The sequence below is a fragment of the Mobula birostris genome, chromosome 19 (genome assembly GCF_030028105.1).
Source record: "Mobula birostris isolate sMobBir1 chromosome 19, sMobBir1.hap1, whole genome shotgun sequence".
Classification (NCBI taxonomy): Eukaryota; Metazoa; Chordata; class Chondrichthyes; order Myliobatiformes; family Myliobatidae; genus Mobula; species Mobula birostris.
This window is the reverse complement of record NC_092388.1, coordinates 30,585,744-30,598,246: the sequence shown is the minus strand read 5'-3', so window position 1 is coordinate 30,598,246 and position 12,503 is coordinate 30,585,744.

Sequence of the window (12,503 nt, the reverse complement as noted above, 5' to 3'; positions counted from 1 at the left end):
AAACAACACACCAAAATGCTGGTGGAACGCAGTAGGCCAGACAGCATCTATTAGAAGAGGTACAGTCGACGTCTCGGCCCGAAACATCGACTGTACCTCTTCCAATAGTTTCTGCCTGGCCTGCTGCGTTCACCAGCATTTTGGGTGTGTTGCTGGGAAAATGAAAATGCCGTGCTAAGGAAAGGTTTATTGTGCCTGGAGTAAAGAGCATGAAGGCACATTTTTCAAAGTAGCACCAAAATATTTTACCTGAGTACCACCAAGCATTGAGATTACTTTTGGAAACATAAGTTGTAGAGGATATTTTTTTTTTGCTTAGTATTAAATACAGAAATTGAACTTAATATGTTCTAAACAAAAGCAAATATATTTTTCAAAGATATAGAAAGAGTTCAACCCAGAAAAGTGTGAGGTGGTTCATTTTGTTAGGTCAAATATGATGGCAGAATATAGTATTAATGGTAAGACTCTTGGCAGTGCGGAGGATTAGTGGGGTCCAAGTCCATAGGACACTCAAAGCAGCTGCGCAGGTTGACTCTGTGGTTAAGAAGGCATATGGTGCATTGATCTTCATCAACTGTGGGGCTCTTAAAGAGCCGAGAGGTAATGCTACCTCTATATAGGACCCTGGTCAGGCCCCACATGGAGTACCTCTATATAGGACCCTGGTCAGGCCCCACATGGAGTACTGTGCTCAGTTCTGGTCAACTCACTACAGGAAGGATGTGGAAACTATAGAGAGGGTGCAGAAGAGATTTAAAAGGATTTTGCCTGGATTGGGGACCATGCCTTATGAGAATAGGTTAAGTGAACTCGACCTTTTTCCCTTGGGGCGACGGAGGATGAGAGGTGACCTGATAGAGGTGTACAAGATGATGAGAAACATTGATCGTGTGGATAGTCAGAGGCTTTTTCCCAGGGCTGAAATGGCTAACACAAGAGGGCACAATTTTAAGGTGCTTGGAAATAGGTACAGAGGAATGTCAAGTGTAAGTTTTTTACGCAGAGAGTGGTGAGTGTGTGGAATGGGCTGCCGGCGACCATGGTGGAGGCAGATATGATAGAGTCTTTTAAGAGACTCCTGGATAGATACATGGAGCTTAGAAGAATAGAGGGCTATGGGTAACTTCAGGTAATTTCTTAGTAAGCACATGTTCGGTACAGCATTGTGAGCCGAAGGGCCTGTATTGTGCTGTGGGTTTTCTAAGTATCTATGTTTCTAAGATGTTGACATTTTAGGAGATATAGTAGACATGGCATAAAATTTAATGCAACATGACATGAGATGTGAGATGTGAGGGAAAGACAGTATTGCCATTTTACCAGTTACTTCTTGCCTTTAATCAACAGTAAATGTTACTTCAGGTATAATGCAGATTAGGATGCAGCTCCAAAAAAAAATTGAGATGCACGGTGCTAAACCTGGCCCACTGACTACATTGCGATGCACAGAAAGCAGAGCAGCCAAACTCATTATATCCACATTCGAGAGTGGCCCACCAGGTTAACAGGGCTACAAGAGATGAATTTGTTCCTGAGGCCTGACCACAGGAGCAACCTAATGGCACTTGACAGCTTTCCACTGTAATGGCTTTTAAATGACTCTGATAATTTTGAGTTATTTTTTATTCAAATCGTATTAAATTATTAATTAAGAACAAAGCAGAATGAAAAATTAAAAACACAGTACTTTATCGATAAATAATTAAAATAATTCAAATGCTTCCCTGCTCTTATGTATTTTTTTCACAAGTTCAGTAACCTAACTCATAGCTCTAGTACTGTAATTGGGACAAGTTTGCATTCAATTACCAAACTTGAGCAAGGTCCAATATCAGAGCAAGACAAAGCAATTGGCATCTAGCACCTTCACAAACATGGAAATTCTGAACACCTGTAATTATGGAAATAAAACCATATAATTTATTACAGAAATGCTGATCTTACAAAACGTGATCCAGCCTTTTCTCCTCTTAGAAGCTAATATTTTTTTGATATTTGTAATGGACTGAGTTGATGAGTTCCAAATAATTCCAGTGTCTCGGAAATGTGGCAATAAGCACAACAAAGTAACGTAAGGCAGATTTATTGTCATAAATAGAAAGAACTACTAAACCAAATAAATTAGTAAGTCACAAAGCCTTCCACAAAGACGTCAGGGCTCACGATTTTTAGTCATCTTTTGATTGTCGTTCTTGTCAGGAATTCCAACTCAGTCGTGAAACCACCCCTGGGTCCATGTCATTTCTGGTCTAGCCAAAGTCCAAAGAAATCAGGGAAAGGTACCCCCAAAAATATGAGTTCCACAAGCGTAGAGAGACACACAAATACAGACAAATTCTTTGATCTTTCATTTTAATGCCATTAACTCAGCCTGGTTTCTTTCATTTATATAATACATGTGTTCATTAACAGAGTGTTCAGCAATAATGGTCATTTCTTATCCATCAGTCCACCAATGCTTTGGACTTAACGTTCCTTTAGTTACAAAAGAACATTAATATTACATATAAATAATAAGCCTAAATACAAAAAAAAATCCATCAAGCCAACTTGACAGACACTAAGAAAAAATCCACCGAACTAGTTCTCAAAGTGACCAACAGACATTTATTCATTAACAAACATCCTCATGTTAATGGTGCCTGAGACTAAGAAAGAATCCACCTGCTATCAATAAATATTAGACATTAACAAACCTACAGTGTTTACTTTGTACAGACACTCTCCATGCTGCAAGCTCACGAAGAGTTAAATTGTCATTTTGAACTGTTCAGACATTCATCCAATACTTTACAAAATTTAATATAACACAGGTATAAAAATATACCTGTGGTCATCATAAATCACTTCCCATCAGGAAATATAGAAACTGTCAGCAAAAAGGCTGGAGCATTTAAGGAAATAAGTTCTAATTCCCCAGGAAAAACAATCAATTGAGAAGCATTAACTTTAATAAAATCGAACTTCTATGAGAAAAATAAGAAAAAAATTGCATTGCGTGTGCACACCATTAATCATATCTTGTATACTAGGCTCAGAGAAATTCACCTAATTGCATTCTTTTTAGCTGTTTGGGATGGACAGCATTGGTCCTTTAAATACTGCTAAACCATAAGAATTTCTCTTCTGTCACCTCATAAAATTCCATTGTACTTTGATTATCTGAATGCTGTGCATGTGTCCTTTTGATTTCAGTGTGTGTCTCCCCATTGCACCAGATAGCCAACTTATGAGAGGTAGCAACAAACAATTTTGTAATATCTTTGTAGATCAGGCATAGGGTAACTCTCAAGAGTCTTTTCTGGACTCCAATCTCCTTGATAACACTTCCAATTTCATTCCTAAATACTTGGTAGCTACTTACACCATGCATGTTTACTGGCCAGTGCCTCAGAGGTGAAACTACAACATACTTTCTTGCGACTTACTTTCTGTACTTTCCTGCAAGCAGGCTAATATTGTTTGAAGGTCAGTCTGTGGGAGAAGTAAATTCAGTTACAATCATGGATGAATTTTCCTTTTGTCTGGTTTGCAATGTAGTTGTTCTTCACATGCTGTGTTTTAAATTAAAAATTATAAGAACAGATGGTATGGTGTAAAGAAACAATTTTCACTCTCAACACCAATACTGCCCTTGTAATCTCTACTTCCAGCTGCTCTCCCATTCCCTTCCAATAGACATTCAAGGAGCTGATGTACAAATAGCTTGGCTAGCATATACTGCAAAGTAACAACATGTGCTATTTGTCCATGGTACTCCAGACTTCCATTTTTCCCCGTTTTATTTCCTCCACTAACATACAGCCCAGGCTGGGTTAGAGTTCTGAACACCACACTTAAGGTGAGAGTGTGAAATATTGACGTCAGCACTGGGAATTACGGGAGCTTTTAGCACCAGGGAATTGCTTTACTCACTCCCAGACAGCTGCCAACCCAGATGGGGGAGGAAGCCACCGCTGACGATATGCCAGGAACAGAATTCCAGATGGAGAGAGGCCACTATCCAGCACAAATGGAATGATCAACAGGAAAGACATATCATGCAGGGAAGTAGAGGAGGATTTGCAGAAGAGTCAGATCATAGATCTCCACAAGGAAGTTTCTTCACGCACTTTGTTCTTGTAGTCCCAGAACCCCTCTCTGTTGTTTTCATCCAGAATGCTGCTTCATGATTTAAATGCAAAGAAACTTTACTGGGCATGTAATAATGACACAATAAGAAAATATGTATCAGTGTGTATTATAACATGAGGGGAAACTTCTTCACTGAAATGGTCATGAGAGTGTGGAACAAGCTGCCAGCGCCAGTGGTGCATGCAAGCTTGATTTCAACTTTTAAGTGAAGTTTGGATAGGTAGGGGCGTGGAGGGTTATGGTCCCGGTGCAGGTCGATGGGAATAGGGAGTTTAAATGGTTCGGCATGGACTAGATGTGTTGAAGGACCAGTTTCTGTGCTACACTTTTCTATGACTCTATGATTCTAAATCATAAAAGATATAGAAATGTATGAAGATGTCTCGTACACCTCGTCAGTCTAAACTCATGCTGATAGGGTAAGAGTAGCCGAGTAGGACAACTCAGTGGGCAAGGTACAGTGTATTCCAAATAACTGGGACACATCACAACCATATTTTGGCGTGTTTAAGCAGTTACTCCAATTTGCCAAAGTTTCATGGAAATAGTTAAAAAGTTATAAATAAGGCAAACTACCATTTAACTAAGAAATAAATGAAGTAGTTAAATAAAATACAGAACAAATTAGAACCCTACCAATGCTTCTGCAGTACTATAAAATGGTATTAGTTCTTAACAGTTCTTGCCGGAGGAATTCATCCAGTGTTCCCTGCTGTGTATGGGCTGCCCAGGGAGGGATAGATCATGCGGATAGCCAGACCACAAACAACTCAGAGAAGGATCCAGCTTCAAGTGTTAACTTAAAAAGTGACTTGGTCAACACAATATTGCTGCCTTATGAAGCTTCATCAATATTAGCGTGTGGAGGCCACAAAACTACCTTCACAGTACAGCCAACCTTTAATGCGGTGTTGTTGCAAGTTGGGCTACAAATGCTAGCAGCAAAATTAATGTCTTAAAATTGAAGTCCATTATAATTATAGTGTGAACTATAAAGCACCGAACCAAAAGTATTGATGTGGCTTGAATTTTATGTCCAGAGTGGATACCAGTGTTTTCAGTGTAATCAAAAAGCCAATAGATTTGAAAGGCTGATAAACAAAAAAACCTTGTTAAATCAGTGCATTCTACTGAGTATTACAATGAAGGAAATGACCACACACCCCAGCTAAATAAATCCAGGATATAATATAAAAATGGTAATGGCAAATAATAATTGAAAAAAGACATTTGACAGATCTCCAAAACTCAAGATTATAAATGAGCTAGGGATGATAGGTACTGAAAATGTCCGCGGTTAGGACGAGGGGTGGGTTCATGCACCTTGGGAATGAGTATATGACAAGATTTAAAACAGGAGGTAGGACACCTAAAATATTGGAAGGGAGTGGTAGGTCTGTAAATAACAGGAACATCATGAAATCTGTTTGAATTGGCTAGAGATCTGAGGATAATCTTTACCTGGGTAGAGACCTTAGGATTCTTAATTACTCTGTGTCGAGGTCTAAGGTTTCATCTTACATTAGAAAAGTCAGAATTAGTCAGTGAGGAGAATTAAGATTTCCATTTATGTCAGAATAAAATGAGGAAGAAACATGCAAGGCCATCCAGGGTTTCTTAGGATAGGATCTTTGAGAAACTGTGTGTACATTCTGCACTCTGTATGCATTGGATCAGAGGAAAATGAGAAGGGGCTCATATCGATGGAGAAGTTAGAACAGAAGTTTTCCTGAACTCTGAAATGGTGGGGGGTGGAGGGCGGTGTTAAAAGAATTGAGTAGGCTCCCAGATTTGGCAGCATTTTGAATGAATCAGGTGAATGTCTCCCTCTTCACCTTCACTGCAAAGGTTTTGACCTGTGCTGAGCCATTTTTCACAGTCAAAAACAATCACCTTCTCCCTTCAGCTCACTCGCTGTCTGCTTTAGTCAGGAGGCTGATCTGACCAATTTAGATTGCTGCATGAATCATTCCTTCATTGGATTTCTCTATCCGTGGAGCCTTCTTCATTGTCATGAAATTTTGGGTGGTGAAGAGTTTACCTGTTTCTATTTTATTCTCCAGCACACTTTTTTTTGGTTTAAGCATTGCAGTTTTGACAGCATGGTTCACATTGGGCTCACATTAAGCAATTCTCTTATTTTCCTTTAAGATTTTATATCACAGTATTTTCTTTGATGGGTTCAATGAGACATTTCCTTTGATAATGTAAGATTCCCTTTAAGATATTTGAATTAAATTTAATAATAATTTTTAATGTCTTATATTGTTTATGGAACATTCATTGTCCAGAAGCTCTTCAGCTTCTTTTTGTAGCTTATGCCAAACATGGATCAAAAGAGGAACCTTTAAAACATGGAGTTAACATCATTGAAGTAATGCTGAAACACTGGTCTAGCCTCAGGCAGATTGGTGTGTTCAAATTGGTTTCTTTATTATAGAGGGCATTAGAGAGTGTCCAGGCAAGATTTACAAAGAGGGCTCCTGTATAGATAGGGCAAATGCAAGCAGGCTTTTTCCACTGAAGTTGGGTGAGACTAGAACTAGAGATCATGGATTAAAGGTGATAGGTGAAATGTTTAAGGGGATCCTGAGGGGGAGCTTCTTCACTCAGAGAGTGGTGGGAGTGTGGAACAAGCTGGCAGCAAAAGAGAAGGATGTATGTTCGATTTCAGTATTTAAGTGAAATTTGGATAGGTACAAGGATGGGAGCGGTATGGAGGGCTATGGACTGGGTGCAAATCGATAAGTCTAAGCAGAATAATAGTTCATCATGGACTAGGTGGGCCAAGGGGCCTGTTTTTTCACTGTAGTGTTTTATGACTCTATAAGGGAAAACAATCACAAGGTTAAGACTGTACTTTTGAGAAGGGAATGTTAGGAGAAGATCTGATAGATGAAAATGTGTTGGAAATGACAAAGGAACTGGCCAGAACAGATAATTGGAGACTGTTCCTCTTACTGGAGGAATTGACAATAGAGGTCACAGGTATAAAATAACGGAGAAGAGTATTAATGGTAAACAGACGACAAACATTTTTGCACAGCATGTGGTTGGAATTTGGAAAGCATTGCATGCAGATAATGTGGAGTACTGTTTACTTTTTTCCATAGATGCTGCCTGATCTGCTGAGTTTCTTCAGCATTTTGTGTGAGTTAATGTGGGGTAAGGTTTCACTGTTGCCCTAAAGGGAGAATACTTATTGAGGAAAAATTTGCAAGTCTATGGGAAAAAGACTAGGGAGAGAAATTGATAAGAAGCTTTGCTAAAGAGTAGGTGCAGACATGATGAGTCAAAATGGCTTCCATCATACTGTATAGCAACCTTTTCAAGATGTTTTTCTGATAACCAGCTGAGCTTCATAATGTTTGTTGGTAATAGATCAAAAAGAATTGATAAATTTTGAAGCAAGAAGTTTTGAATTTTGAGATTGTGGGGAATGATGGATTTAGGTATGAATGGCAGAAGTTTGCTTTTTTGGGATATGACTATACAGAAAAGATGCAGAGAGTATTGGAGCATAATTGAAGTTTAACAGCAATAAACAAATTTTGAATAAATCATTAATCACAACACTGGCAGTGGAAACATATCCTTGGCATGGAATACATATTGATATTTAGAAATGTCATAACAGTATAATATGTCTTGAATACTGGTAATATAGATTCATAATGGCCTGCTTGAACTAATTACTAGATAAAATGAAACAGGAAAGGCAAACCTCCTAACATGGTCTAAAAAGAGACAAACATGCTAAAATATTTAAGTCAAAATAATAAGGATTTGCTAAGAGATTTGACATCCAAATTACTTCATTTTAAATATATGCAACACACATCAAAGTTGCTGGTGAACACAGCAGGCCAGGCAGCATCTCTAGGAAGAGGTGCAGTCGATGTTTCAAGCCGAGACCCTTCGTCAGGACTTTATTTTTAAATATAGTTTATTTGTATAATCTCTAGATATAGAACATAGAACATAGAAATCTACAGCAGATTACAGGCCCTTCGGCCCACAATGTTGTGCCGACCACGTAACCCACTCCAGAGATTGCCTAGAATTTCCCTAGCGCATAGCCCTCTATTTTTCTAAGCTCCAAGTACTTATCTAAGAGGCTCTTAAAAGACCCTATTTTATCCGCTTCCACCACCGCTGCCAGCAGTGCATTTCACGCACCACTCTCTGTGAAAAACTTACCCCGGATATCCCCTCGGTACCTATTTCCAAGCACCTTAAAACTATGCCTCCTCATGTTAGCCATTTCAGCCCTGGGAAAAAGCCTCTGGCTATCCACACGATCAATGCCTCTCATCATCTTATATATCTCTATCGAGTCACCTCTCATCCTCTGTCACTCCAAGGAGAAATGGCCAAGTACACTCAACCTATTCTCCTAAGGTACGCTTTTGAACTCAGTCCCATGGTTGAGGAAGGCCAACACACCATACGCCTTCTTAACAACACTGTCAACCTATGCAGCAGCTTTGAGTGCCTAATAACACAGACCCCAAGATTCCTCAGACCCTCCACACTGCCAAGAGTCTTTCAACAATGTTCACTCACTACAAGGTTCCGTAAGATGATAAGGCATAGGAGCAGAACTAGACCATTCAGCCCATTGAGTCTGCTCCTCTACTCCATCGTGCCTGATTTATTATCCTGCTCAACCCCATTCTTCTGACTTCTCCCCATAATCTTTGATGTCCTGACTAATCAAAAACCTATCAACCTCCGCTTTTAAATATATTCACCGACATAGCCTCCGCAGCAGTCAGTGACAATGAGTTCCACAGATTTACAACCCTTTTGCTAAAGAAATTCCTCCTCATGTCCTTTCTAAATGGACATTCCTCCTTTCTGCAGCTGTTTCTTCCAAAAGTCTTCAGCTAATAGACATTTTCAATTGTTCTAAATATTTGAGAAGTGCTACTGGACGTTTTATTTTGTTAGGGTTCGATTAAATTTTGATTGTCTCTGGGTAATAAGGATGGAAAGAATACTTAAAGATGCCATTAGGAATGTGGTGTGAAGTAGCCAAGTGCAATAAAGAATCAAGTAATTTGCAGATGCAAACTAAGAGTCAATGAGAAAATGATGTTGATGACTTCACTGTAGGAACAAATGTATTCAGAAGTAACACTATATTAGACTTGGGCTTAAATTTAAATTTAAACTTAAATTTAAAAGGGGAGTTTTCTTGCTAACAATACCACTTTAAGTACTCTGTGCAGGTATGTTTTCAAAAAGCTGAACTGAAGACATTACTTATAGGAGATAGATCGTTATGACAAATTCAACACCATACTTGCTATAAGTAATGGTGTGTCAAGGCTCCTCCCAGGAGACGATGTGAAAGATCGTGTTGTAATCTGCTGAGGAGCATTATGAAACCATGCACTCTGACCACTTCTGCTAATCTCATGAAAGGTAATTTAAAAACAATAATTTCTTTAAACTGTATGCATTTAAGTCAAATGCTCTAATGAGTATGAACATTAAATTTATACCCAGAAATTAATGATAATTTAAGAATGGCAAGCATGTTTTCTCATTTTCTGTAAGTTAGGGAGTCTGGAATCAATTGTAATTTTCACTGGATTTGAGGGAAAAATATTATTTCCACTATCTCAATATCCCCGATCTCTTTTTACACGTTCATGGTATGTGAGTTCCATTGGAAATACCATTCATCAGCTTCATCTCTAATTGCCTGAATAGCTATTGAAATGGTAGCAATGAATTTCTTTGTTTGAACTGCTTCAGCACATTTGGTGACAGCACTCATTCCCCTACTGTTGTTAAATCAGTCTGTCGATGTTTCCAGCAATGATTAAAGTCTGGTCGTGCATTTCCAATTCCACATCAACCCCTCCTTATCACCTATCATTTTCCAGCTCCTGCTTCACCCACCCCCACCCCCACCCCCCTCACTCCTTTGTACCAGTCATCCATCTCTCCCCTCTGAGCTCTCAGTCCTGAAGAAGGGTCTTAACCTGAGAAGTTGACTATTCCTTTTGATATACCCAAAGCTGCAGGGCATATGACAAGGAGGGTCATGGCAACTGGTGACTTTCATATTGAATGCTGTCCTCGCTTTTCTCAGTGATAGAGGCTTAAGGACCCAACATGTGTATTTGAAGAAATCCTGACCAGCTGCTACAGTGCATCCTCATGTGGACTTTGCAGCCATAGTGATTATGTGGTAGAAGGAGGTTTACAATAAATTTTCTTTGTTCAATAAATAATTAACTAACGGACAGATCTCCTGATTTCTAATTATATAATGGTCCTTGTGTTCTTTGATATCACCTTCTGTCAAATGCTGCTTTTATGTCAAACGTGGGCAGTTCCACATTCCTGCTATGCACCCTGTACTTAGATCAACATTGCAATGAGGTCTGAACCTGCAGTCATGGCAAAATCTGAGCCAAGCATCAGTGAGCAGAATATTGGAGAGTACATCAGATATTTACCAGTATTATTGATGAGGCTATTAGAATCAGAATCAGAATCAAAATCAGGTTTATTATCATTGGCATGTGACATGAAATTTGTTAACTTAGCAGCAGCGGTTCAATGCAATACATGATATAGAAGAAGAAAAAATAATAATAAATAAATGAGTAAATATATTACATATATTGAATAGATTTTTAAAAAAGGTGCAAAAACAGAAATACTGTATATTTTTTTTAAAAAGTGAGGTAGTGTTCAAAGATTCAATGTCCATTTAGGAATTAGATGGCAGAGGGGAAGAAGCTGTTTCAGAATCGCTGAGTGTGTACCTTCAGGCTTCTGTACCTCCTACCTGATGGTAACAGTGAGAAAAGGGCAAGCCCTGGATGCTGGAGGTCCTTAATAATGGACGCTGCCATTTCTGAGACGCCGCTCCCAAAAGATGTCCTGGCTAGTTCCCAAGATGGAGCTGACTAGAATTACAACCTTCTGCAGCTTCTTTCAGTCCTGTGCAGTAGCCCCCCCCCCCCCATACCAGCCTGTCAGAATGCTCTCCATGGTACAACTATAGAAGTTTTTGAGTGTATTTGTTGACATGCCAATTCTCTTCAAACTCCGAATAAAATATAGTGGCTGTCTTGCCTTCTTTGTAACTACATCGATACGTTGCAACCAGGTTAGATCCTCAGATATCTTGACACTCAGGAACTTGAAGCTGCTCACTCTCTCCACCTCTGATCCCTCTAGGAGGATTGGTATGTGTTCCTTCGTCTTACCCTTCCTGAAGTCCACAATCAGCTTTTTCGTCTTACTGACGTTGAGTGCCAGGTTGTTGCTGCGGCACCTCTCCACTAGTTGGCATATCTCACTCCTGTACGCCCTCTCATCGCCTCTTGAGATTCTACCAACAATGGTTGTATCGTCAGCAAATTTATAGATGGCATTTGAGCTATGCCTAGCCACACAGCCATGTGTATATAGAGAGTAGAGCAGTGGGCTAAGCACACACCTAATTATTCTTTGCCCAATTCTAATGACCCTAACGCGGGCTGCAGTAAGCCATCTTCTTGAACTGCTGAAGTACTCGATTGTGCTGTTTGTTAGAGGTTTCCAGGATGTAAACCCACTGATAATGGAGAGCTGATGACATATTTCCAAGCCATGAAGAGGTGTGGCCTCCAGAGTAAACAGTAGGTGCTATAGTTCTCAGACACATGCTGGCCTTGGCAGTAGTTTGTGCCCTTGAGAGCAACTGTTAGAGTAACTTAGAGGAGCATTGTATCAATGATGCGTACCACCAAAAGCCTTGCATACAGTGATTTTGATTGTCAGGACTGTTCAGAATAGGATGTAAACCTATAATATCTTGACTTAGGAGCAGTAATGGTACCACTGAGCCCAGGAACTTTTATTCTTTATTTTTTGTTATACTTCTTTCACGTGAAACTGCCCAACTTGGGCGCCATGATCATTTATTTAGTGGTTAGCGAAACACTATTACAGCTCATGGCATTCTGGAGTACATAGTTCAATCTGGCACCGTCTGCTAGGAATTTGTACGTTCTCCCCATGACCACATGAGTTTCCTTCGGATGCTCTGGTTCCTTCCACCGTCCAAAGACTTCTGATTAGTAGGTTAATTGGGCATTGTAAATTGACCTGTGATTAGGCTCCTTTCAAGTAGGTGGGTTGCTGGACGATATGGCTCTTTGGGGCAGAAGAATCTGTTTCATGTTGCTTCTGATAAACTAGCAGATGCTCATTTCATTAAATGGGTACTTAGTTTTATTATTATTGACATATATTTAGTACCATCTGTATACAGCATTCTGTACTTTATTCATATTAAAATATATTGTCTGAATAAAGAGGGTTCACATGGAGAGAATAAAAAGAGAATGATAAGT